At 41.9% G+C, this 26,925-nt stretch overlaps 1 pseudogene; it reads left to right on the forward strand.

Moving 5' to 3' along the window:
- Window positions 1-54: 54 nt before the first annotated feature.
- LOC119857158 lies at window positions 55-10,156 on the forward strand (annotated as a pseudogene).
- Window positions 10,157-26,925: the final 16,769 nt, after the last annotated feature.

Consider the following 26,925-nt stretch of genomic DNA (forward strand, 5'->3'; position numbering starts at 1 on the left):
ACTTGCAAGCATAAGAAAGGGAAGTCCGTCACCCAGATACGTTATGAGCTATTTAACACTTGTGTTTAACCTTTTTGGTGTGGAAGTGGAAAAAAGGGATAAAGGAAATTTGAACGCAGACATCTTAGTTTTCTTAGGAATAGAGCTAACTCTAATAACACAAGACTTTAAATCAGGGCCTGGGCGAGTGGGAAGACTGTAAGGGATGCTGTTTTGAGTTTGTTAGATAAGAATGGAACGCAGACTGTAGCAGGAACTGCTGAAAAAAGTAAGATATCAGGAAGGAATATGTATAAACAAGACACGGCTGTTGATCATTATTGTATGCAACAAAAGGTATAAATGCTTGCCCTAATTGTTTATCTGGCGGAGACCTGCCTAGGAAGGGGGGATCCCTGTCCGTGCGCGCACTCCCCCTTGCAATTGCTCTAGAATAAACTGTCTCTGACTTGTTACAAACAACCCAAGAGTGAAGATTGCATTTTTCTTCCACATTGGCTAATACTTTGTGAAATCCTGTCACTTGGTTTACTAGTAATAGTGGGTTTGCGTGTCAAGATATGAATCCAAATATGTTGGTCAAACCCCAAAAGAGGTGTAGTTTAAATAATACCAAAGTGAATTTACTTTTTTGTACATTGTTTAACAGAGGAAAAATATACAAAAGAGCCCAACTGTCAAATATTGCAAGCATGAGGACCACACTTTATTTTGTTGCTTAGCTGTCCTCTGCTGGACAAATTGAAAGGTCTTTCTTGATCTGTGACTGAAACTGTACCTTTCCTCATTAGATACCCTAATAATCTGTCTTACTGGAATGCCCAGGCTCACTTTCAAGTTTCCACAATAAGCCTAGCCTTTTGGATATCCTCTGAGTGAGGTGTGGTAGGTCTCAATAGATAAGACAACTTTACTGAGAATCAGTAGAAATGGGTTCTACCAGTGAGTGCTGTGGGCCTTTAATCTATTACTTCTCTGTGCCTCAGTTTCTCTATTTGTAAACTGAAGATACTTACTCACCTATGTAAAATGCTTGGAGATTTGTAGATGAAAAAGACTATATCCATTCAAGGGGTAAATGCACCTGCGGCTGGTGCATGTGATCTCAGTGTCAGGTGTGTTCCCTGCACAAACACCTTTTAAAAAACTCCAGTCAGAGCAATAAAGACTTGGCATTTCCTGACTTCAGTATATTTCAATGTAAACGTTAAAATTGAACGTGCAGCCTTAACACTGTCCATGTGCATGTATACATCGCTATATCGCCCTCAAATACTTTGTCAAACTTTTGGTAACACTATATATTACGCTACTTTTTCTGATGCCTTAGACACCTCTGTGACACTTATATCACTGTGTACAATCCGTAAGTCACATATGCAGTTTGTGAAAATAGTTTATACACAAGATGTACAGTTAATGAGGCCAGGGACCTACATCACTCTCTGCTCCTCTTACAAGATTGTAGAAATGATTGCATTCTTCGAGAGTGTTTTCAACTCTGTGATTATATACACTGTAATGCAAACAGCTGTGGAATCTTATTTTTGCTGTGTAAATTTAAGAACTTTAGAAAGTTATGGAATTTAAGCTTTTAAAAGAAATCCTATTCTGTAAGAACAGCCTTGAATTTCACTGGATTATGCACATTACTGAATGGACAACTTTGGAATAGATGAAGCTTTTAACATTGAGGAATGTTAAGGGGCTGTCTGCATGATATTGTAAATTACCAGCACTCTGCTTCATACTGTTTGCACTTCTAACTGTGCAGGTCCTAAGTTAGTTGCCTGGCATACTGCATGGCAAAGTTAGCCACAGCAGCATACTCTTCCTTAGGAAATCTGTTAAAAAGGGCCAAAAAATAAGACCAATCAGTGCTTAAAGATAAGCTGAGAGTCTTAAACCCTCATGCCTGCCAAATCCAAAGTATTGTTACAAAGAACTTCCTTTTTTCTTACCAAATGTTAACTCCAGTTATTTTGCCCCTCAAGCTTTTTTGTTACAATAGGACAAAATGTACGGAATTGATTTTCATTTCAAATTTTTAAAAAAATGTTTCTTTTTGGGTGTAGACCAGGCCTGTAAAATTTCAGTCCAGAAGCTTGAATGTTTTCAGAATGTTGAGTGAATGAAAAGAGGGCTAAAGGAAACATTTAAATAACCTTAGATACCGCTGTTAGGAGAGCTCCAGCTATACAACCAACCGCTACTTTAAATGATGATGTACAGTATCTCTGGTAGGCAGATCATAGAGGGTCTGAAAAACTAATGCATTACAGCAAGGTTTTCAAAAAGATGGAGTCACTTAATTTAGGAAACAAAATGGCTCTCTCCTGCCCCTTGAAACCAGAATTGGAAACAATTCTGGGTAGCAAAGGTGGAGACTTATCATAGTTCAGTTCATCTAGGGGAAAATGCAGTTGTAGTTCAGGGACTACTGAGCTTCTCAATCTCTACAGCTTTGTTAGTACAAGTAGTAAATGCTATCCAGGATAACACTACCTAGGAGTTACCTTTCCCTTTTTTACAAAACTAGTTGGAGTTTGTTGAGAAAAGTGTAGATGCTCATGGGAATAAAATGAGTAAGATTAAAAGAAAATAACACGATTCAGCCTAATATGTCATTTTGTGTCAAGGCTGTTACTGTTGACTGCCAGGGGTGGCAAAACACTTTCAAAAGCTTCCAGAAAACTCAAAGCCAGATTGGTCAACAGGGCATTAAGCAGGGACAATAGAGCTACAGTCTGTTGTGTTTACAAGTCATAGAATTCTGTTGGGCTAGTGAGCGGGACTGATTTAGCACTGTTTCACAACACCTTCCCAATCATGATGACTTTATTCAGATTGCATTCCCATAAGAACCACACTGACCATTTACAAGATCTGCTGTTTAGTTTACAAACTTTAGAGGACAAAGTCTGACCTGAACTAGCAGATATTTACTTGTATTTTCCAGCTAGAATCGATAGGAGTTTTACATATTATAGCCCAAAGACAAAAGGAGTACTTGTGGCACCTTAGAGACTAACAAATTTATTAGAGCATAAGCTTTCGTGAGCTACAGCTCACTTCATCGGATGCATTTGGTGGAAAAAACAGAGGAGAGATTTATATACACACACACACAGAGAACATGAAACAATGTGTTTATCATACACACTGTAAGGAGAGTGATCACTTAAGATAAGCCATCACCAGCAGCAGGGGGGGGAAAGGAGGAAAACCTTTCATGGTGACAAGCAGGTAGGCTAATTCCAGCAGTTAACAAGAATATCAGAGGAACAGTGGGGGGTGGGGTGGGGGGGGAGAAGTACCATGGGGAAATAGTTTTACTTTGGGAATGGATGAGTCATTACACAGTCTCTATTCAAGCCTAAGTTAATTGTATCCAGTTTGCAAATTAATTCCAATTCAGCAGTCTCTCGTTGGAGTCTGTTTTTGAAGCTTTTTTGTTGAAGTATAGCCACTCTTAGGTCTGTGATCGAGTGACCAGAGAGATTGAAGTGTTCTCCAACTGGTTTTTGAATGTTATAATTCTTGACGTCTGATTTGTGCCCATTCATTCTTTTACGTAGAGACTGTCCAGTTTGGCCAATGTACATGGCAGAGGGGCATTGCTGGCACATGATGGCATATATCACATTGGTAGATATGCAGGTGAAGGCGCCTCTGATAGTGTGGCTGATGTGATTAGGCCCTATGATGGTATCCCCTGAATAGATATGTAGACAGAGTTGGCAACGGGCTTTGTTGCAAGAATAGGTTCCTGGGTTAGTGGTTCTGTTGTGTGGTGTGTGGTTGCTGGTGAGTATTTGCTTCAGATTGAGGGGCTGTCTGTAAGCAAGGACTGGCCTGTCTCCCAAGATCTGTGAGAGTGATGGGTCGTCCTTCAGGATAGGTTGTAGATCCTTGATGATGCGTTGGAGAGGTTTTAGTTGAGGGCTGAAGGTGATGGCTAGTGGCGTTCTGTTATTTTCTTTGTTGGGCCTGTCCTGTAGTAGGTGACTTCTGGGTACTCTTCTGGCTCTGTCAATCTGTTTCTTCACTTCAGCAGGTGGGTATTGTAGTTGTAGGAATGCATGATAGAGATCTTGTAGGTGTTTTTGTCTGTCTGAGGGATTGGAGCAAATGCGGTTATATCGTAGTGCTTGGCTGTAGACAATGGATCGAGTGGTATGATCTGGATGAAAGCTAGAGGCATGTAGGTAGGAATAGCGGTCAGTAGGTTTCCGATATAGGGTGGTGTTTATGTGACCATCCCTTATTAGCACCATAGTGTCCAGGAAGTGGATCTCTTGTGTGGACTGGTCCAGGCTGAGGTTGATGGTGGGATGGAAATTGTTGAAATCCTGGTGGAATTCCTCAAGAGCTTCTTTTCCATGGGTCCAGATGATGAAGATGTCATCAATGTAGCGCAAGTAGAGTAGGGGCATTAGGGGACGAGAGCTGAGGAAGCGTTGTTCTAAGTCAGCCATAAAAATGTTGGCATACTGTGGGGCCATGCGGGTACCCATCGCAGTGCCGCTGATTTGAAGGTATACATTGTCCCCAATTGTGAAATAGTTATGGGTGAGGACAAAGTCACAAAGTTCAGCCACCAGGTTAGCCGTGACAGTATCGGGGATACTGTTCCTGACGGCTTGTAGTCCATCTTTGTGTGGAATGTTGGTGTAGAGGGCTTCTACATCCATAGTGGCTAGGATGGTGTTTTTAGGAAGATCACCAATGGACTGTAGTTTCCTCAGGAAGTCAGTGGTGTCTCGAAGATAGCTGGGAGTGCTGGTAAAGAAGGGCCTGAGGAGGGAGTCTACATAGCCAGACAATCCTGCTGTCAGGGTGCCAATGCCTGAGATGATGGGGCATCCAGGATTTCCAGGTTTATGGATCTTGGGTAGCAGATAGAATACCCCAGGTCGGGGTTCTAGGGGTCACTCGATCAGACCTAAGAGTGGCTATCCTTCAACAAAAAAGCTTCAAAAACAGACTCCAACGAGAGACTGCTGAATTGGAATTAATTTGCAAACTGGATACAATTAACTTAGGCTTGAATAGAGACTGGGAATGGATGAGTCATTACACAAAGTAAAACTATTTCCCCATGGTATTTCTCCCCCCCTACCCCCACTGTTCCTCTGATATTCTTGTTAACTGCTGGAATTAGCCTACCTTGCTTGTCACCATGAAAGGTTTTCCTCCTTTCCCCCCCTGCTGCTGGTGATGGCTTATCTTAAGTGATCACTCTCCTTACAGTGTGTATGATAAACGCATTGTTTCATGTTCTCTGTGTGTGTATATAAATCTCTCCTCTGTTTTTTCCACCAAATGCATCCGATGAAGTGAGCTGTAGCTCACGAAAGCTTATGCTCTAATAAATTTCAGAGTAGCAGCTGTGTTAGTCTGTATTGGCAAAAAGAAAAGGAGTACTTGTGGCACCTTAGAGACTAACAAATTTATTAGAGCATAAGCTTTCGTGAGTTACAGCTCACTTCATCGAAGTGAGCTGTAGCTCACGAAAGCTTATGCTCTAATAAATTTGTTAGTCTCTAAGGTGCCACAAGTACTCCTTTTCTAATAAATTTGTTAGTCTCTAAGGTGCCACAAGTACTCCTTTTCTTTTTGCGAATACAGACTAACACGGCTGCTACTCTGAAACCTGATATTATAGCCCATGCACTGATCTGAGAATGTAAACCGTATTTACTTCATTTAAATACAATTTTGATAGTTCAGATTATTTATTATAGATGAAAACACTTCAAAGGACTCTGAATTCCTGATAGAGCTGATGATTCCAATCCACTGGTAATATTTTGAATTAAAAGATATTTTTGTAACTCTTCATATAACTGCATCTAGCTTATGGCTTAGATCTTGCCAAGAAAGCTCACAATAAGTTAACCGCTATTCAGACAAATTAACTTCTCCCTTTTGAGGTCATAATGGTGGTAATAAAAGCTAGTTGCTGATGGTCAAAATTTTGCCAAACTTCCATCTAAATTTAAAAGGGAAAAATGAAAATGTCTACAAAGATGAGATCTCATTTCTGACCAGCTCTAGTAATTTAGTTTTATTATTTATTTCTATTAACATAGCCTCAATGGATCAGGATCCGTTGGTTATGCATTGTACAAAGAGGACAAAGAGATGGTTCATGCCCCAACAAGCTGATGGCAAAGGCTTCTCCAGCTACCTGTGGCATCTCTTGTGAGATGTACTCATTACAATTACAATTATAGATAAGGATAAAACTTATTTTGCATTTATGGTATATGCAAGATGATTACTTAAAACTTCTGCATAAAATCTCACATAAAATATTACTCATTTCACTAATTAAAAAAAGTTAGAAGCAAGTCAGAAAAAGTGACTGCCTGCAACTTCCAGTAAATGATGGACATTTCGTCATATTAGGCACTTGTTAAGTAATTGATCGTTGGCTCTATAGAGAGACAATACAGACATTGACCAATTGAAATCAGGAAGGCTCAAGAAGAAATAAGGGAATTTATTGCAGTAAATTCCCAACAGAAGCAATGTTTGTTTGCATTCAATAAGCAAAGAATTGCCCAATTTGAGTTTAGTCAGGTTTCTGTAAATTATTTCCAATTTGCTCTTTGAAATAAGGCTTCCTATAAATATAGTACCATTTTTCTTGTGAGACTCCATCAGAAAGGACTCCATTTTTCCGGGGCTTTGCAATACAGCAGCGGTAAGTTTCATTCCATATGGAAACTTCATATTTGTACCATTTTACCTTGTTTTGTATTCAATTTTTGTCTTAGAACTGGTGATTTTTATGATGTAAAAACTTAAGCAGAAACGAAAACTTCTATTTTTACAACTTATGTCCCAGCCTGGTGCTGTGATGGCAGAGAGCATTTCATTTTTCTGAGTAGAAATCATCACTTTGGGAACTCTTCTGAATTGTGTGCAACCCTGAAGATCCATGTACCTGTTCCAAAGCAGTTAAAAGACGAATTTACATTATGTCTGGAGTCCTTAAAAGACTGCCCAGTTTTTAGACATATATTCTCCTTCTATTACAGCTTAAAGAAGTGAACTATGAAGTTCTACAACTGCATGTTGTTGTTGTCCCTGGTACTATGTGTCAGTGCCCAGAATTGGTTCACTGATGCTGGATCATTCATAAGGGATGCTTATAAAGGTATGCTTTTTACTCACTGCATGTTTTTCCTCCAAACTGTTCTCAAAAGTTATGTGCAGGCAGCATGGTATAGTAATTAATAAATGAATAAAAAGCCAAGCCAAAGACAGGCGCTCTAGAACAATTTTTGTTAAATTCTGGTAAATAAGAAATTTACTCATTCCTTCACAAAACGATACATTAGAATTTTTTTATGATCCCTTAAAGCAATGCAGTTTTAGGTCTCTCGTTGGAAGTCCAAGCACAAGGCTGCTGAACCAGAGCAAATCAGCTGGCAGGTATGAGCCATAGATTGTAGAAATTATGGATCATAACTAAACAGATATTTTCACCAGACATGATTGACTTAACATTTCGCAACATGTTTAACTGCAACCTGTGCACCCAGCTGACCATGTCCTGACTTTAACTTCTGCACTTTCCTGATGTGGATCTCAGTGGGTCTAGTAAAATCTGGAGGCATATTAATACATTGAGAACTAATGGGTACCTTTTATTTGCATTCTTAAGCACAAGCTTAAATTCATCCTTGTTTAAGAAAGTTTAAGCATGTGCTTAAGTACCCTTCCTGAACAGAGATGCTTTACTCAATCAGGGAGGTAAGTGAGATATCATAGGCTTGTCTGGATGGAGATGTGGATCAAATTAAGTGGACCACCAGGTCTTCTACTGTTATGATTTATTTAGTCTCAAGAAACAACTCAGCATAGTCTTTGATTCTAGTTATTCTCTCCTATTTGCCCAAATATCCTCATGCTTCTATTTTAGGTTGATATTCTCTGATCTCTCCTTTTTGCTGTAAGAAGTGTTGTATTTTTTTTAAACTATAGTGGTAGATAGAGGTTCACATCTATGAAATTAGATATTTTTGTTCTCACATTGTACACTCACAGCTTAAATATTCTCACCAATTTGTCCCCAATAGTCTCTAGTGTAATCGTTGAGAAATTGTAAGTTAAATTGCTGATAAACCCTGGAATAGGCACTCCTAAGAATGCCTTAAATGGATTTAGATTAAATGGATTTAAGTGTGGCATTGATTTAACTAAATTGGTTTCTAAACAGATTTAGTTACATTGATGCAGAACCGTATGTAAACAAAGCCCTAAAGGAGACTGATGTTTCTAAATTGGAATCACACCTCTACTCCATTGTCCTGGTGACCCTTAGAAAATCACTGACAGAAATTTGTGGGTTTGTTTGCCCATAAAGAATTCTCCAAAGATATTGCAACAGGGTTTTGTGGAGATTCCATGTTTTTATGAGATACTTCTCAAGGAACTCCCTTTCATTTCCTCTTCCAAAGCTGTCACCTGGTGGAAGGTTCAGTTAATAACATAGCATAAATGGCTGCAAATCCATGTATCTCTAATGGGAGTCCTGGGTACCAAAGAAAGTTGGGCAATTTTTTGGGGGCAAATATTAAATTCACCAAAAATGCATTTCAGCAGGACACTGCAACTTTTGGCAAATTTTGTTCAAATTTGGCAAATAGTTTAGGCTGGAAAAAATAATTTCAAAACTAGTAATTTTCACAGTGAGCTATTCTGACATTTTGCTGCAGAAATGTCTATTCAAATCAACCTGAACAATTTTCTTTTTCATTTTGATGAGAAAAACCATAACAAATCGGTTTTGATTTGAAACTAAAAGATGAGAAACTTTCTTTTTGGGTTTGTCAGATCTTCCACAGCACCAAAAAATCAGAATTACTCAGCGACATATAGTAGCCTTTCTGCCTTCTCTAGAAGCACTATACTTGGAAGCCACAGTGGTGAAGTGACGGGAATGGTGCTTGACTACTTCAGAGGAATGTGGGTGGAATCACCTCAAAGTGTTGTTTTGAAATTTGCAGCGTCTCTATAATCCTTTTTCTCTTCTCCAGGCGCTGGGGATATGTGGCATGCATACCGCGACATGCGGGAGGCGAATTATAAAAATGCAGATAAATATTTCCATGCTCGTGGGAATTATGATGCTGCCCAAAGAGGGCCTGGCGGTAATGGGCAGCAGAAGTTATTAGGTAATGGATTTCATTTGGATTATGAGTTACATGTCAGTAAAGAGCTATGCAATCAAATAACTATGAAATACATTGTAATTCATAACTAGTTATTGTCCTATTTGAAGTGAGGACATTTTTATTTAACCTCCGAACTGGCTAAGTGTGAAGACTGTGCCCATTCTTGAGTTGTAAAGGTGATTTCTGAGCTGACCTATTTAGATATATTCAGATATCAGATCTCATTACTATGTGCCAGGAGGCCGATGTGTTCACCACAGGGCTCTTAAATAATTGCAGGACCTCACTTTAATCTAGAATCGGTACATATTGCCCTGGGTATTTCATCCAAGAAAACTATGATCAATGGTTCACTTGTGGACCTCTAACAAGGATTGTTTTTCAATGTGTTCAATTTGTTTCAATCTGTTCAATGTGATTACTATAATACAAAGGAGCTTATGAGGCGTGAACAGAACTTAGTGAAGGCAAGTAACGGGAAAGCTTTTAATTCACAACTGGTGGACATCTGATGCACTTCTGGGATGACCGATGCTATTCACACACAAGCTAAGATTTGTGTCTGTGTTTGTGTGTGAAAAGGTAGGCAAGCTAATGTATTTTATTGGAATTACTTCTGTTGGGGAGGTATTTGTGCATGTCCTCAGTTTTATGGAAAATTAGGCAGTAAAGTGTAGGGAAAAAGTGAAAAGTAAATAATTTAGTTATTGAGATTTAACTATAAACTGTCTAAGATAACCTTTGTTTCCTCTTTCCAGTGATGCTAGGGAAGGTTGGCAGAGTGACGTTAGTGGCAGAGGAGCCGAAGACACACGTCAAGACCAGGAGGCAAATGCATGGGGCAGAAGTGGAGGAGACCCAAACCGCTACAGACCAGAGGGCCTTCCCTCGAAATACTAATGCAGCCTGTAATACTTTACAATGGTTCCATTTTTCTACCAGCTGTGCAAAACGACAATAAATAAAACCTTTAAATTTCTGGTGAATGAACAAACATCCTCAGCTACATTAGAAAGGATAAAAGCAATATACATTCAAATCTTCATGATTCGGGGACAAAGGTAACCCTTCACTGCCCCGGGTTTGGAAGAATCTTCCAGATTATTTAATGATTGATCTTTACTTGATTTGTTGCGTATTCCTGTGAAGCAGCGGGCACTGGCCACTGGACTATTGTCATCCATTATGAAAATTCTCCTTTTTAGTGTTGTCCCCATTTTACAGACAGGGATCTGAGAGATGTTAATTGACTTGCCTAACATCACAGGGGAGTCTATAGCAGAGCTGGGAATGGAGTCCAGTCCTCTAACCATAAGACCATCCTATTTGGCTAATGAGTTGTGGGCATAAAAACCACCTTACAAAGAGTTAGGTATCATGGCAAAAACAGAAATTTATCTGGTAGGTTAGGAGGAAAGTTGACATTTTAAATGAAAAGATGAGAACACTTTTTTCTACGGGGCTGGGAGTCTGGGTCCACTTTAATAAGCAGTAATGGTGCTTATGTTTTAAAAGTATATATTTATTGTTGTCAGGTGGGTAGAACAGCTGTTCTGTCTCAGGTCAGGCTAGAAAGGCTGGATCACAGACATCACTGGATGAAATTTCCCATTGTTGCCGAAGAGCAGAAGTGAGTGGAAACAGCATCAGACAGGGGTGGCAAAACTAAGTTCAAAACCAGTTAACGTACATTGATAAAAACCTGGAGAAATTATAGGGGTTAAAAGGCTCAATGCTCACAACTTGAAGTCAAAAAGAAAGGAAAGGAAAGGAGAAGCACAAAAGCAAATTCAAATGAAACCAGTGTTTTCTGGCTGTGTGCTTCCCAGTCTTTGGATAGTTACCTGGCAGCTGACTGCAGTCTCATTAGAGGTTTCTGGTCGTACATTAAACCTAACATCTTCACTTAAAAACAGAGGAATCTTAGGTTTCAGAGTGGTAGCTGTGTTAGTCTGTGTCAGCAAAACCAACGAGGAGTACTTGTGGCAGCTTAGAGACTAACATATTTATTTGGGCATAAGCTTTCAAGGGCTAAAACCCACTTCATCAGATGCATGGAGTGGAAAATACAGGAGACAGGTATATACACTGTTGAGAATCTCCACTCCTGTCCCACATCCCACTGGTGATACCGGTTGCCGGCTCCCTCATGGAGCCAGGAGCACGGGTGTGTACCTGGCATGGTTCACCCCCACTCCTGACATCTACCCCTTTTGTGGCGTGAAGCAGAAACTGGCACATGCTTATCTCATATGTGCCAGGTTGCAGACCCTATTCTGGCTCCTCCAGAGCCTCCTGTTGTCGTTCTGGATGCACTTTTCCCCACCTCTCTTCATATAGTCACACCTTTCTATGGCCCCATGAAGTTGTGAGACCTCCTCATCAGCCTCCTGCTGGCACTGGTCCAAGTGTCCATTACAACACCAGGATGAGGATGCTAGACAAGGGAGTACTCTGTGACTGTGGGGCCTATTTCCACTCCTCCCTGGTCTCACACATCCAGGCAAAGTTCCTCTGGGCAGCGTCTGCTGGCTCCTTAGACAGCTTTGAAGTGCAATGGGTGCTGTCTGGGGTTCTCTGCTTGGTGTCATCCTCTGGATCCCTAGTTCTGAACCTGTGGCCTCCACTCCTGTCCCGGTTGTTCCTTAGTTGTCCCAAGAATTCATTTGGATCCCGGGTCCAGCGGTCCCTCCCACAAGGCTGGGGGAAGGGCCTTTAGAAGTGGGTGGGTGTGTGCAGTTGAGCAGTGAGTCCAGCTGGGGCTGATTCAGAAGCTGCTCCCATCCCCACAGCGGCGTGAGGAGCTGAGCCCCCAAGCAGGAGTGGAGGGAGCAGACTGCGCTCACTCTGGGTGCCCCCCCCACACACCATGCCTCTGCCTTGCCATGCGATGGGCGGAGTCGCGTGCCCCGGCCCAGCACTCCCAGACCAGTGGCTGCTTGGGTAAGGTGGGGGAACTGGTACTTCTTGGGGTGTGTGTGCTGTGGGGCTTGTGTACCTGGGGTGGAGGAGCTGGTGCTCCTTGTGGTGTGTGTGGTCTGGGTACGTGGGATGGGGAAGCCTGTTCCTTGTGGGTTGTGTGTGCTGTGGAGTCTAGATACATGGGCGGAGGTCAGGGGAACTGGTGCCCTGTGCAGGGGGTTCCAGGTGGGGTAGGGACCTGGGCTTAGAGAGAGTAGATGGGTTGGAAGGAGGAATCAGTGCTATGTGGGATAAGGAGTTCATGTTGTGGTGGGGAAGGGGACACAGGTGGTGGCTGTGGGGGACCCTTCCACGGTTTGGTGGGGACAGGGATGCTGCTGGCTCTTGCCTGGAGTCACTCCCTGGTCATCTCTATTTCTAGAGAATCAGGATTGCTGGAAAGCTTCTGGTCCAGAGATCCTGCTGGATTTCTGAAAAATGGACCGGCACCCTTCGCCACATTCTAGTGATGATGAGGACAAGGAGGCTGCAGGGGATTCCATTGGGAACACAGTCTACAGAAAGAATTGGCTGTTCAGTGTCCTTACAAAACTGATTGAGGTGCATGATGGATTCAGATCTAATGCATCCGAGGAAGCTGAGGGAATTGGCTGATGTGATTGCAGAGCCATTGACCATTATTTTTGAAAACTCATGGCGAGCGGGGGAGGTCCCCCGAAATCACAAATCACACCAACACAGACACCAATCAACAAAAGAGTGCGCTGCAATGATGTTATCCACACTGTGTTCCAACTTTGCAAATAATTCATGAACAGAGTGAGAATGATCTGACAAATTAACACAACACATACCCTCAAAATCTTCACATCCGTGTCCATGTGCTAATAACAAAAATTCACTCGCAGCATTATTATATAAAACTGCATGGCAAATGCTATCTACATCGATTAATAACTCAGTTAATATTTCAAAAATTAGATTAAACTGTTTAATACTCCAACACACTAATTTCTCTAAATTAAAAGCATTTTCCATAATAGCAACACCAGGGATGCTTAAGCAATAGAAAATCAATCGCAGCTCGATTATCTAAAATGGCATCTCTTAATTTCTGTTGTTCCATACTTAAAAGAGCAATTGCCTGTGATGTAGCATTAAGCGCTTTAACAGCAAAACAAGCTAATGCATTCAAAGTTTGCACCATATAATAAGTTGCAAAGCCAGGAATGCTTGCAACAGCATTCAGCAAAGCCAAATATTCTGAGTGACTATATAAGGTAACATCGGCGGAACACGTATTTTGCAGGGCCGTGCTTCGCCGATTTTGCTGCTGATTCTTTCCGGGCAACAAAAGGGTCATTCGGCTAAGACAACACAAGGTCTTATGACTTAGATTGGCAGGAATATAACTAAAGGTTCGTTCGCCGCAGGTAAAAAACCAACCAGACGGCAAAATAATATGTCCATAATTAAAAGAAACATTAATCGCATTAGTACAATTCAAAAGGGGGGCACTTACGGTTTGGCAGCCCATGGGTACCTTTGCGCTTGTGCAATTAACCACTCGCGCACATGTTACATTATCTGCCCCGGCTGGGTACGGGGTATGTAAAGATAGGGCCCCAGGGGGCAAGGAGTAATTGGTGGGGCCCCAATTTGCCATATTCGAATACTGTGAAGACAAATTGGCATAAGCTGCAAGCATGGTGTGACTGCCAATTTCTTTGGGATGATGACATATGGGCACAAGTATGTCCATTCCACCAGACTACCCCTGCTCTCCCTGTTTGCCCCGCCACATCGGTAAATGCTGTTATTCCTGTCACTGGATTCTCCTGTCTCATAAGGTGTTTTTCCAACTGCAACGGGGAAGAAAACAGGCGGTGGGGAGGGTAATGACAACTTAATTGTCCCTGATAATTTGCTAGGGCAACAGCAGACACAGTGTTATACATCAACAGATGTGTAATCATCGTTTTTGAAAATGGCAACAAAATCTGATGCGGATCAATTCCTGTCATTACAGTTACTCTTTTCCGCGCTTGCCCGGAATTAGCATGGCTATTGCTTTAATTCTGGAAGTTACCGTACGCACATTTTTACACGGTGGAAATATCCATTCCAAACCGACTAGGGGGTCTTTATCCCGTGTATCCAACTGAAATAATAGCGCTTCCAATACTGCATCTAGGCTAAAGACCGCTACCACAAAGGGTAAGTTTTCCCGATATCTCCCGGAATAACCCTCCCCCACCTTCTGTCCTATTCGTTGTAATGCTTGCTTCTGTAGTACCGACAGTTGTTGTTTATTTCCAGGGGCTCTCCCCCCTTCTAATAAGGAAGAAGAGGAGTTATATCCTGATTTGTGATGCCACAAAGGGGACGAAGCCATTGCAGTTCACTAGCAGTTTCTGTGCATCATACAGTGTGCGCACATGAGGAGAGATTTTCAACTGCTGGGGGCGTACGTGCAGTCAGTGATCTGAAGTCCCAAATACAAAAAGGGCTTTAGTCTGACCTCTTTTCTTGGGCAATCCCGTTTTAAATGACCCATCTTTCCACACATAATAACACGCCCCCCTCCCTTCCTCTACGCCAATTCGACTTGGAGGTATTCAAGGCTACCGCCAAGGCGCGTGCATGAATCTTTGCATTACCCTCCTCCTCCACCAAAGGAGCACGAGTGCAGGCTTCAATCATGTCGACTAGGGAGGCCGATTTTGGTAAAGTCACCAAATCTTCTTACACGTGGGTTAGCATTTTGAAGGGCTAAATCTACCCCCAATGCTGATCTGGCGTCTGGTGTTAAATTAGGGGCCCCTATCCAATGCCGTCCTTAGGCGGTCCAAAAAGAGGGCAAAAGATTCGCCCACTCCCATGCGTGACTTTCAATAGGGAGGTGAAGGGGTGCCCAAACAGGGAGCTCTTTGAATGCTTCCAATGCTAAAAGCTGAGACTGTTGTAATATTTGGGTACCAATCGCGCCTGTAGCTGAGGCTTTTCAAATCGCCCCTGTCCCAACCAACATGTCTATTGATGCTACCTGGAGAGGGTCGTCCCGGGGTCTATCTAAAATTAAGTACTGCCGCGTGCTCAGCCTTTTTTCTCCATGAATCCTTCCATAATAATCTCTGTGTGGGTGTTAACACATGTCTGCAAATTTCTGGGCGTCAAAGGGACACATCGCTTGCCCCAAGAATATTTATTCTAATAATGCTTGTACATACGGATTTTTTCAAGCCATACGCCACAATAGCTTTCTGAGCCTCCCTCATCAATTTCCAATCTAACGGCACCCAAGATTTAACCCCCTCCCTTGATACCGATACCGGGAAAGTAGCCGGCATGGCATCCAAAAATTCCCCTTCAATTATAGCATCCTTTATCAATCCATGCCAGCGCTTAATTGGGTCAGGAGATCCCGCTCCTCCCCCCCCATCCCTCCAAATCACCCCCGTCCCCCGTTCTTCTTGCCCTCGTCCAATTGAAGAATACGTAGGCGGCGGAGGTTTCACTTTTGGTCGAACCAGTTGCGTAGCGGGGGCATAAATTTTGCGATATTCTTCCTCTGCTGTCGGTCGCAACTCTCCCTTGGGAGTGAGGTGCTCCGTACAACCATAATACCCACACAACCTACAAATATGGGGCAAACGTGAGGGGTCAGGTATGCCGTGCTCTTGAAGCTGTTGTAGCAGATGCGATCATGACGATCCTTGCGGTCTGTTTTCCTTTCTATCCAGCTCATCCATCATCTGTTGAGCTGCAATACCTTCCTTATATAAACCACCGAATTATCTGGTCCTGCGTCAAGTTATCAAACTCTCCAGTTTTAGGCAAGTCAGTAATCCAAACGTGTCGGGGAGGGGCTGGTGGCACAACCGCGGGCGGCAATCCTGACCCCCCTTGTAACGGGTTCTCTGGATTGCCCGATGACAATTCACCCGACACAGGCTGATCCACGGCCATCGGTTCGCCCCGATCTGAGTCGTCATCCTTCAAGGGCAACGGTACCTCACTGGGGTCCAACGGCGCCAAAGGAATCATAGGCGTTGTTTTACCAAAAAAGTCTTTCGCTCCTACCGTGAAGGCCCCTTTCACTGATGATTCTAATGCCTTCGCGTAATGCAATACGCGCCCCCTGCCTGAGCCGCTGCGGTGGTAACGGCTCGATGAACAGTCCGCCAGATAGGGCTCAAGGCAGCAGCTTCTTTATTTCCGACCCCCACAAAGTCCCACAGGTCTTCCCCCACTGTTTTCCACCACCGAGGAGTCAAACACATTCTTTGCATTACCAGGACACCCCATCGCTTTCCCCCACCGAAGCATTTTTGAAGAGCTTCTGGGAAAATTTTTCTCCCTGGTTATTAAGCAGATTGCTTAAGACCTTAAACACAGCCTGCTCATCTGCTGATGCTGCCCTTCATTATGAGAGATATTCCCCACCGCTCACCTTTCAGTGGGAGCTCCTCCCGCCTCAGTTGGGCGTCCCGGTTCCTCACCCCAACGGAGGACACCGGCAGCGGCGTCCCTGCTATTTCTTCCTCTGTCCGTGGTATCAAATTCACAGATTCTATCACGTCGGGGTCACCATTTGTTGCTGCTAGCAGGCTGGCTTACAGGACAACTGACACAGTTGCTGGTAAAAAGCACTTTATTTCCCTTCCCACAGCCATATATATATACAGCACTTGTTTATTCCTTTTCTGTTATTTATCACCCAATGTTCTCATCATTCTTATCTTTGGGTCCCATTATCTTGTGGTGGTAAAGACTCTCAGGTGCTGCTTATCTCATTAGTCCTTAGTTCAGCCAAAGTTTAGTCCTTCAACTTGCCACCCGCAGCCCCCGCCTCTTGTACTGTTATTTTCCATTACTTGGCACACATTTCTAAACATCTGATACTCAGCATTTCCCACAGATGAAGAGCTGTTTTAGCTAAAGTACACTTTGGTGCAATAATAAATGGATCAGAGGGATGGGAATAGCATCCCAGTAGGAGTTGTGGGGCAACCAACTCAATGAGTTTTAAGAAAGCGCTGGAGAAATGTATGCATGTAATTGTATGACAGCGTTGATTGTCATGTAGGGAGTTAAGGCTCAAGAGCCCTTGGGTTCACTTCTGGTTTATGTCTTATGTTCCTAAAAGATCATGCTTCAGGGTTTTAATCAGCCACTGGCGGGGATCAGAAAGGCATTTCCTGCCCGCCGCTGCCCCCTCATGTATTCTGGGAGTGTTTCCCCTTTTTTTATTATAACCTTCTCTGAAGCGTCAGGGATAACCAGGACTGGAGATAGGATACTGGACGGGGAGGGCCAGGACTCTGAGGTGGCACCAAACATTCTCTCTCTCAGGTGCTTGGCTGGCTGGTTCTTGCTCACATGCTCAAGGTCTAATGGATTGCTATATGTGGGATTAGGATGGAATTTCCCTACAGGTTATATTGGCAGTGGCCTTGGGGGATTTTTGTCTTCCTCAGCAGCATGTGGATTTGGGTCACTTGCCAGGTTAATCTAAGTATAATCTCACATAATTGATTATTTCCATCCCATTTCAGGAGCCTCGGGTACTGGTACACCTCGGTCTTTCCTGTTTTCTGTTTGTGGCACATAATAGTCTAGTCACTTATGGGCTGTAAAATTTTTGTCAAATTTTTGTTGTTGGGTTTAGTGTTCAGGTGCAGGATGGCGATGGTGACCTATGATATATAGGAGGTCAGACTAGATGATCTGGCTGTCCCTTCCCGCCTTAAACTGTATGAGTGTGATTTGTTCTCATCTAAGCTTTAGTTACGTGAAGTTCACTAGCGATCTGTAATATCATTGTATGATTTGATAACTTTAATATGGCTAGCCCAGTGTGCACAATTAATTCTGATCCATGAGAGTTTCACTTTGTCACTCATATATTTTTTTACTAAGTAGTGTGAAGATTTGTTATGAGAAATATATCTTAATTCATCTGTATGTAATATCTCTGCAGAGGAAGTAATACTTGAACTTTTCAAGAGAGGACCTCACCCCCTCTAACAAATGTTGATTAAACTTCCCAGCAATCTGTCAGGTAGGTAAGTATTATTGTCCCTGCTTTTTGAGATGGGTAAATTGAGCCAAGATGAGGTTAAAGACTTGCATATCGTTCAAGGAAAGTCTTTTCTGCCTAAGAAGACTCATTTAGAAAATGCTTAAAAATGAGCAGTACAGTTTTGGAAGGTCTGAAAAGAGTAGATTGTTAGTGACGTCTGGCTTTGGATAACTAAAGCAATAGTTGTAGTTCTTGACTGTGACTCCCTTACTAGTTTTCTTTCTAGTTTTTACTAGTGAAGTTTTCTTTTACTTCACTTGATAGGTCATTAGCCCTGAAAAGAGTGACTCCATCGCTTACAGAGGAACAGGCCAGATTTAGACCATGATGAAGTATAAAAAGTATAAAAAGTCAGCTGTTTGTGATGAGACAGATATCAGAGAAGGAGATAGAACGAATTTGGTTGTGTTCTAACAACTTGAGACCCTTGATAGCATTTGGCAGAAAAGATTATGACAAGTCTTGAGAATATATGGCATTCCCAAGAAATTGATCAAGCTGGTAGAAAACATCTATAGAAAGTCAATGAGTGCAGTAAGAGTAGACAAGAAGCTGATAGAAAGGTTCAGGATAACCAAAGGAGTGAGACAAGGATGCACGCTTTAGCTAGATTTGTTCAAGTTGATACTGGAAGCAGTATTGTTTAGCACTGAGAGATAATATGACTCCTTTTATTTCATGTGGGAGGATAGTGAATCACCTTTAGATTCCCAGAGGATATTGATTTCATAGCATTGTCCCAAGGAAGAGTTACAGAGAATAACTGCCAAGGTAGATTAGGAATGCATAAAATTTGGACTGAAGATCAGCACGAGGAAGGCAAAAACTGTGACAACTGGAAGAGAAGAGGGAAGAGGTTGAGATCAAACTTAGAGACAAAGAACTAGAACAGTTGAAAAAACATAGGAATTGCAAAGATGATATAAAAGAAGACTGCATTGAGAAAACTCTGCAAGATGTGGAAGGCTAAAATCAGTGTGTAGGAGACAGTTATCATGCCTGTACCGTTGTAGAGGTTGGAATGTTGGAGTGTGAGGAAAGCTGAGGAATGTAACATACTAACTGCAGAAATGAACTGTCTGAGGGGAGTATTGAGAGTTTCAAGACTGTGGAAAATGAACAATGAAAAAAGAGAACAGGTAAAGCAAGAAATAATGCTTTTATGGACGAGTGAAGAAAGATAATTGCAGTTTGGACCCGTGTCAGGAATGTATCCGGAAAGGGTATCATTTTTGGTGGTATATACCAGAGTTCAAGGAACTGGAAATGAGGAAGACTGGGGATGCGTGTTGGATAGACATAGTGAAGAATGATATAGAACAAAAAGGTTTAAAGATGAAGAAAACCATGGAACTGGTATGGGTATGGGAGTTGCTTCATGGGAATGGCTCACGGCGTACAATCTGGAGGTCACTGGTCGAGGATCACCTGAGATAAATGGCTGCAATTCCTTGTATTTTACATACAATTTGAACTAAACCCTTCGGTAATTAGAGCTCAATATACATCGGCCATTATTGGTGCTAATTCTGGTGACTTTCAAATTTATAATGGCTGTTTAATCTTCAGCATTTTTAAGTATAGCGATAATGTGATGCTGCCTTTAAAATTACACATTTCTCTATAGCCATGATAACTATTATTGCTATTAAATGTAATTAAATCTGATCAATGGACTAGGTTTATCGGTTTGATTGACAAAGTCCCAAGTTAGGGATATAACATGACTCGTTTATTTTGTGGGACAGATTGATACCCAAAGATTACAAACACTGAAGTATTAGCAAATTCTCAATTAAAGAAAGAGACATTATCTGCTTCTCTCAATTTTCAAAATAAACAACTTGGGAGATGGTAATCCCTTCCCTTGTGTTTCTTTTTTTATGCCTGATGTGAGGTCATTGGCTAAATTCTCATGGCTTAGGGAAGGGGTCAAGTGTGCTGTGAGAAGAAAAATAATTAAAATATAATTTTTTTTGGTACACTGTTGATAATTCAATAATTTGGAGATATGCTGAGTAGGAGTTTGTAGAATTTCTCATTGATCGGATTGAAGGAATAAGGATGATAAAGCCTGTGGACACATCAGTGTACAGTAACTCCTTGCATAATGTTGTATTTATGTTCCTGAAAAATGCTACTTTAAGTGAAATGATGTTAAGCAAATCCAATTTCTGCATAAGAATTAATGTAAATGTGTGTGTGGGGGGTAGGTTCCAGGGAAATTTTTTTCACCAGACAAGAGATTGTGTGTATATATATAGTGACAAAGTTCCTCTTCTGCCTTGATGGGTCCTGTGCTCATTAGCAGTTTTTCTCGCCTCAGAGGTTCACGGCAGTCCTCAGTTTGGCCACTTTTGTGGCTCAAACCTGCTGTTCACTCAGCTAGCCTCATCACTGGCCAGCATGGGGAAAAGAAGAAGAATAAAACCCGCAGTCTCTGCTGATCCATCTAGTGGATCGGGGAACAGGCCAGAGACCTTCCCCTCTGGTGGAACCCACAGTCCAGTTCAACTCCTTCAGAATCAAGTAGGGAGTTGGGGGGATGGAGAGATGGGGAGAACCCGGGCCCGCCCTCTACTCTGGGTTCCCGCCCAGGGCCCTGTGGAATGCAGCTGTCTACAGTGGCTCCCGTAACAGCTGCATGACAGCTACAACTCCCTGGGCTACTTCCCCGTGGCCTCCTCCCAACATGTTCTTTGTTCTCACCACAGGACCTCCCTCCTGATGTTTGATAATGCTTGTACTTCTCAGTCTTCCATAGTATGTCTTCTCACTCTCAGCTTCTTGCTCCCAGCACTACAAACTGAAGTGAGCTCCTTTTTAAACCCAGGTGCCCTGATTAGCCTGCCTTAATTGATTCTAGCTGCTTCTTGATTGGCTGCAGGTGTTCTAATTAGCCTGTCTGCCCTAATTGTTTCCAGAAAGTTCCTGATTGTTCTGGAACCTTCCCTGTTACCTTACCCAGGGGAAAGGGATCTACTTAACCTGGGGCTAATATATCTGCCTTCTATCACTCTCTTGTAGCTATCTGGCCCGACCCTGTCACTATATATATTATATATATATACACACACACATATACACACACACTATAAATTTTAAACAAACAATTGAATACTGTACATAGCAATGATGATTGTGAAACTTGGTTGAGGTGGTGGAGTGAAAGGGTGGAAAAGGGTGGGATATTTCCCAGGGAGTTCCTTACTGCTAAATGATGAACTAGCACTCGGCTGAGCTCTCAAGGGTTAACACATTGTTGTTAATGTAGCCTCACATTCTACAAGGCAGCACGAATGGAGGGAGTAGACAAGGCATGGCAAAGAGAGACAGAGACACACTCCGTGCATGCATGCGTGTATGTCTGTGTGTGTGGGAGAGAGAGAGAGAGAGACACACATCGTGAGAGAGGTCACACATTGCCCCTCTAAGTACACTGCCTTTTTAAGTAGATCAGCAAGTTGAGACAGCAGCTGCTGCCAGAAAGCTCCCTCGTCCTGAGCCCTGTCGTGTCTCCTCACTATTCTCTGGAGATGGGGTAAAGGAACTGGGGGCAGGCATGAGAGGAGGGGGACACCCTGACATTAGCACGTAATTTACTACATGATATACTACCTTACCTAGGGTTTCCTTCAGAATCCAAGCAAACAGCCACAGCAAGCAGGAGGCTCTGGAGAGCAGCTCCAAGGCAGAAGGCAGGAGCAGCACATGGCAGTTGGGGACAGCTGAACTGCCGCAATTGATAGCCTGCTGTACGGCTGCCGCACAGGGAATTAAGGGGGCTGCCGGTCCACCCTGGTTCCAAGCCCCCACCAGCTAGCTCCAACGGGCTGCTCTTCATGCAAGCAGTGGACAAAGCAGGCGGCTGCCAAACAGCATTAAAAGGGATCATTGCGCAACTTTAAACAAGCTTGTTCTTTAATTGACCAGCAATGTAACAATGAAACAACGTTAACCGGGATGATGTTAAGTGAGGAGTTACTGTATATCTTTTCTTTTGTCATTGACTGTAATTGACAAGCCAGCAAGGGTTGGTAGATAACTCACCTGTCATAGTGAATGTGACAACTGCTTGATCCAGCCTGATTGCATTAGAGAAAGATTTGATTTGTATATGGAAATTATATTTTAAAAAGGAAGAAAATATTTCTTATTAACACTTTTTCTCCCCAGGACTCTTCTTCAGCCAGAAGCATTACAACAGGATTGGCTGTGTTTGGCAGTTTCCCATGATGCGCCATAAAGAACAAACGCGGTGGATTCTGAAGGAAACTCTAGGTAAGGTAGTAAATCCTGTATATTTAATTGTACTGCGCAAACCAGACGTAGTTGTCCAGACTTGCTATGTGTTCCATGGTGGAGCTGGCTACCTCAGAGTAATTTCACTTCCCTAGAGGGTGAAATTCACCCCAGTGGAGAGAATCCCTATAAAGTCTTCAGTTATGCAAGGTCTGTGAGTGAGGTATAGTCTTGCCTTGGCCTTTCTGTGGTAGGTTGAATTTCACCCTAGGGTACGTTACCCATTTACCTCAAGACGTTTAACAGCAGCAACCGAAGGATTAAATAACTTTCCTATCTTCATAATCCAGGCCGGAATGATCTCTTTGACTATAAATACATCTCTCTCTTAAGAAGCTGCCACTTTGTTTTTCAGAATGTTTTTCAGTGTGTTTCTGGGGAAAACATTTTTAAAAATGTGTGAAATTCCCCAACTGGCTCAGCTGGAGCATACAAAATGCCATTCCCAGAGCTGTGCACGTGTCTCCTAACATTGAGGCTCATACACAAAAAGGCCACATTAATATGTGATTAGAGAGGGACAGAAAAAAGTTTAATCTCTGCCTAAAAGAAAATCTCATTTTAAGTGAGTCTGTCAAGAAAATAGCTGGACCCACTGCTCTTTGAATTAATATTGTCAAAACTTCATGTGAAAGATGAAACAATCCCATTCATCTATTTGGCCCCCTGATAAAAATAGTTGTTTTCAATTCATGAAACTGTTAACATTTAATTTGTGAATTAATCTGTCTTCCCAGACCATGTTCACATTTGTTTACCTGGGGCTATAGCCAACTGATTTTGCTTCTGCTTAAACTAGGGTGACCAGATAGGAAGTATGAAAAATCGGGATGGGGTTGGGAGGTAATAGGCACCTATATAAGAAAAAGCCCCAAATATCTGGTCTGTCCCTATAAAACTGGGACATCTGGTCACCCTGGCTTAAACTCCCAGCTGATATTGTAACAAACGAGAGGATGGCTGACATCTGAAAGTCATATGGATAAGCTGGAAACTACGTACTTTACTGAAAAATTAGTAGTATTCTTGAAACTAGTTTAGATGTCATCTTGGCTCACTGAACATACAAATGAAAACCAATATGTTTCCTGCCAGTCTACTGTCAATTAACTCTATTTATTTAAATGCAGTATTTTGTGGCTGGCTTTATTTGAAAGTGTCATCATGTATAGGTTATAAATAGCCAATTTGAAACGTACCTGTGCAGTATTACCTTCTTTGTAGCTAAGAAGCAACAAAGTCATGTTTTAGATTCATAGATACTAAGGTCAGAAGGGACCATTCTGATCATCTAGTCCGACCTCCTGCACAGCGCAGGCCACAGAATCTCACCCACCCACTCCTACGAAAACTCACCTATGTCTGAGCTATTGAAGTCCTCAAATCGTGGTTTAAAGACTTCAAGGAGAAGAGAAGCCTCCCTTAAGTGACCCAAGCTCCATGCTACAGACCCTTTCCACTATTTTAACTTCCTTGTATGATAAAGTCTCTGAAGATAGAGAGAAAAGAGAAGCTCAGAGGTTCTTGTCCAGAATTATGAATTAGCATATATACATAGTATGGATATTGTCAAACACCCTTTGTGTGTTTTAAAATGTTTCCAATAATTGGGGGGGCCCAAGGGCATAGCCCATTACACAAGGAGAAGGTATATTCTGGCCAGAACTGGACAAATATTCTCTTAGACTCAAGGACATTCTCTTAGACTCAAGCAGACAGTACCTCTGTTGTTAGAGGCCTCATCAGAAAGTCCCACACAACAAAACCGTGTTCATCTGTATTGCCCAGCCCTCAGAAGAATAATAGTCAGAGTAGACCCTGATGGGATTTGAACCTGTGGTTTCAGGCTTTATCATTATTTCAAACCTGATGATCAGGTCACTAATAAGTCTGTACCATTTCAGCCTGTATGTTTGATTCACTCAGCAAGTTACTCTGTTTTTTATGTCCACCCTCCCCCCCACCCCAAATCAGTAGCAAGGTTTAAGTCATTTAAGGTCTATCTTCATTAGTAAATTAAGTTGTGCTAAAACATTACCTTGAGGAGTCATATTAACGGTAGCACAGGTTTACCATGACCAGCTGGCACAATGTTAAACATAACTGGTTCCTGCCTACTGGCTGCAAAGTCAAGTTTAACATGTTAGTTAAAATGACTCCTCAGGGTTGTGTTTTAATGCAATCTAGTATTATAGTCAGAAGAAGCCCTTACTAATACACAGCCAAGCTCACACCTGCTTCTGAAAGGCTAGCAAGATCCTTTGCTTATTTCTTTAGCAATGTTATTGTGAAAGCTATAAAAACAGGAAACAGCATCCAAGGCTTGGCAGTAGATGGAGTAAGAAATGCAACTGTTAAACAAGGATTTATGGAACAAAACCAAGATTCAACCAAAGCTGCAGCTGCCAGATCTGTAAATGAAGAGCCAGTACAGGGATGGACAACTTTGGGTCCAAATTCTGACTCGTTTCCTTCCTTCCTTCAATCCTTTTTCCTCAGACAGAACCACATCTATTTTTCATTCAACACTTTTTTCCTCCTCCTCCTCTCTCATTCACCTTGGACATGCTAAAAAAAACAACTAATTCTTTCAATTTTTACCCTAGAACACTCACATTCTATGCTTGCAGTTATTCCTCCTCTTGGAAAATCATTAAGTCTAATAAACATTGAACTGGTAACAATAAATCAGATCAATTAGTTAAGTACCGAGACTGGGATTTAGGCCTCTTTGAAAAACTCCAGCCTCAGTCTTCAGAAGAACAGCAACATATTACTTATATTTGAATATTTTCTTAAGGACCACGGGTCCTCATTTTATATACAGCCTTGGTTTTATTACTGACTATTAAGATCTCATCTACTGTATGAGTCTCATATTTGTAACTTAATACCTGGAATTTTTTGCATCCTAATGACTGTAAAAGAAATCCTGCCCCACTGTCACTTAACCCTGACCAAGCAGCCCAAAGTTAAAACATAGTCCTTATGTATGCAGCCAACAAGAGCGCTAATTTGGAATATGGATACCTGCATACTAGGAAACTGACTAAACATTGGTCTATATTTCTGAGGTCATAGTTAAGGGTTTTCCGCTATAGTGTGATCAAAAGAAATCACTTCAAACTCAACAGCTAATCAGTGCATTGTCATAAGTTTCAGTACTTTCATAGTAGATCATAAAAACAAAACCAGAAATATACTTTCCCATATATCCAAACTAGTCCTCTGTCTTTGCAAGGATCTCTAAGATGACAGGGCTCTGGGAGAGCTCAACCAACTGGCTGACAGCTCCTCCTGCCTCCAACTACCAGGGAATCTTGACTCCAGTCTATTGAGCATACTTGCTCCAGTGCACACAATTCACATCTGCTAGCTCCTTTCCTCTGTGGCTCAGTGGTTGGAGGGAGGTTAGACAAGTTCAGACATTAAGAGTAATAGAAAAGTTGATGCTTTAAGTATTAATCGTTGCCAATTTAACTGATTTTGTATACTTTTTCACCTGTTTACTTAATCGCTAGAGAGTTTTCTTTTAGAGAAAGTGACTTTTTCAAAAAAATTTGGCACAGATATATGCTGTTCTAATGCTATGAACTGAGAGTCAGGGTAACTCATTCTGCAAGTAGTCCTAATGAAGTCAATGGGATTACTTTCAGAATAAGTAAAGGTATCAGAATCTGGCTTGATGAGAGATGATCACTGTGGCTGACAACATCATTCCTCTGACACAACGGAAGTTTCTACAATAAAGATAAAGTTGTGAATTTGTTGTAACATGTACTACACCATTACCTGTTAAGCTCTGTTTATTATCCAACAAATGTTATTGACCTAAAATGTGATCAAGGAAAATAACCCCAAAGCAAGTCACAAGAGTTGTACCTTCATAATTACACTAATGTCTCTCCCACATTTAATGTGCTTTAGCAGAGAGAAATTTACTCACCAGACTTCATGGACCTCTTGTATGCACAAAGACATTCCCTCTGTCCCAAATTACTTCCACTTCCTTATTTCCCTATTGACTTCCCTTCTTTTCCTTATGCAGCTCTTACTTCCATATGATGGTTGTTTTCCGCTTGGCCCTTTCCCACTATCATACACAAAAAAACCCTCAGTGCAATATGGGACCTAGATGTGTTTACCACTGAGCACTTATGACCTTTGTGAGGGTGGTGTTTGACAAAAGGCCAGCACAAATTCATTCAATAAACTGATAGTTCTGGGGACTTATGTCATGGCCTACGTTTTGCCACTTTGAAATGGCCAGGTTATTCCTAGTATTTGGGATTATTTGCTTTTACTGATGAGTTTGCTAAATCAGCATTTCATTACCAATGACTTTAAATTCCTGAAAATCTTTTAATCTCTTCATTAAGCTTCTGGCCTGAATATCTTTCTCTGTGCTTGGAACTGGGTAGAATA

The sequence above is a fragment of the Dermochelys coriacea genome, chromosome 6, assembly GCF_009764565.3.
Source record: "Dermochelys coriacea isolate rDerCor1 chromosome 6, rDerCor1.pri.v4, whole genome shotgun sequence".
NCBI classification, from domain to species: Eukaryota; Metazoa; Chordata; order Testudines; family Dermochelyidae; genus Dermochelys; species Dermochelys coriacea.